The following is a 2,119-nucleotide window of genomic DNA, read 5'->3' as shown; positions in this document are numbered from 1 at the left end:
TTAAGATTACTGGATTCCCCAGTGCTCTCCTGGCCACACACACACACCCCAACGTGGTGGCCCCAGCCAATGAAGCCCTAGCTCCTGTTGGCACAGCTCCAAGCTTTCACAACTGCTTTCAGTTTCTCCACTACTAGAGGCTTCACCTCACCCCACCCTTAGCACCCACTGACACTTCCTCCAGGAAGCCATTCCTACCCAACAGTATTCTAGCCCATGAATTGCCTGCTCTGAGTTCCAACACCATTCTAAGAAAGCGGTTTTTTTTTTAATTTCATTGTAATTGGTTTATTGCCCACATGCCCCGGCCCCCGACACACGTGCGCGTACACACACATACACACACACAAAGTCAGTAGCTCCAGAAGGACAGAATCTGGATGTCACAGCCCCAGCATCTAGCACAATGCCTGTCACCCAGTTACGACCCCTCCAGATGTTTACTGAATGAAACATCAAATACAAATTGACACTTTCAGTCTCCCAGAAGCAGGAAGAAAGGCCTTTATTAAGAGGTTTTCCCTCCCTATAAATTTGATTGTGAATGTGAACATGAAACACTCAAGTCACACACCTTAGAAAAGGTGCTACATCTCACTTATAAAATTTGAAAGGATCAAAAATATCAATGCAAGGCACATATGCTCAGTTTTAGATAGGACCAAAACGTCGGGAAAGTTTCAGATATTAAGGCAACAGGGACAGGTGCTCATGATGGGAACTCACTAAAAAGTCAGGAAAAAAACACTGAGCAGACAGAGTTCCTATCTGAGCTCACTCTGACTGCAAACACCAAGTCCACAGAGTAACTGACCTTGTTCTTGATTAGCCTAATGCCATTTATAACTAACCCCTGGCCCTTCACCTTTCTTAGAAGCACACTCCACACTTTATCCTCTTGCATTCCTTCTTCAGAAATACCAACTACATGGCATTATTATTTCACAGATTCAAAATTTAAAAGGCACGAGTAATATATTGTCCAGGTCTTAACTTAGGGTCTTACTACTTGGAGTGTGGTCACTGAACCAGCATCACATCATGAGAATTCGTTAGAAATGCAGAAATCTCGGCCCCACCGCAGGCCTACTGATTTAGAATCCGCATTTTTAACCAGCTCCCTAGGTGATTCCTGCGCACATTAAAGTTTGAGAAAAACTGGGCTAGATCCTACATTCATTCAACAAATATTTATTGAACCACCTGTAAGGCACACAGTAGGAGTTCAACACATAGAAGAGAATGTGAATGGTGTGGGGAAAACACTGCAACTGAGAGGCTCCCGTAAACACTAAAAAGAGCATTACGGAGAGAGAGCGGTTCTACCAGGATTAATCTTTACACCAAAATTCGAAGTGACCACCGCAGCTCGGTTGTGGGAATCTGGGAACTTGACCCTGTTTGCAGCAGGCAGGAAGAATACAAGAGAGGTGTGTGAGGGTGTCTCCTACCCGCCTCCGCCACAGGCCGCGGGGAGCTGACAAGGCTAAGTCCCCGCCCCCCTCAGCTGTCACCCTGTCAAAACAAAGCCGCTGCTGACAGCGCTGGGCCAGGCGGCTCCGCGGCCTCGGGCAATCCTCCCACCGCGGGAGCACGACGCCCACATCTGGATCTGTAGCTGAGGGGCTACGGGGTGCCCAGAGGTGGGATAGAGAGGGGATGGCATGAAACGTGTGTCTTCAAACTGAGCAGTAGCGCCCGCCGCACTGTGCTGTCACCTTGCCAAATCCTGTTTACACCCCGAGCAGCTGGGACAACGTTTTAACTAAACAAGTGATAATACAATAATAATGGGGCAGTCGCCGCGAACCGCAGGGCCTCCGCCCTCAGCCGAGGGCACCCAAAGCTCCAGGACCCTCGCCTCGGGCTGTGCCCACCTTTTGAGCCGGCGCGTTCCGCCCCTTCCATCTTCCAAAGTGCCGGGAGTCCGGCAGCCTATTCCACCCTCACTCTTTCCCCTAAGTCTTCCCAAAGGAGGGCATGCGAAGTGGGGGCGCTCGGACCCCCCAAAAGACGTTTCTTTGGCCCTGGGGCGCTCGCCACCGTGAGCACTGCTCCGCTCCCTGGAAAGCACCCCCTGGCGAGCTCCTACAGAGCAACAAAGCCCCAGGGCAGCCCA

Source organism: Pteropus vampyrus, unplaced genomic scaffold (assembly GCF_000151845.1).
Source record: "Pteropus vampyrus isolate Shadow unplaced genomic scaffold, Pvam_2.0 Scaffold1, whole genome shotgun sequence".
Taxonomy (NCBI): domain Eukaryota; kingdom Metazoa; phylum Chordata; class Mammalia; order Chiroptera; family Pteropodidae; genus Pteropus; species Pteropus vampyrus.
Note: the sequence above shows the minus strand (reverse complement) of the source record.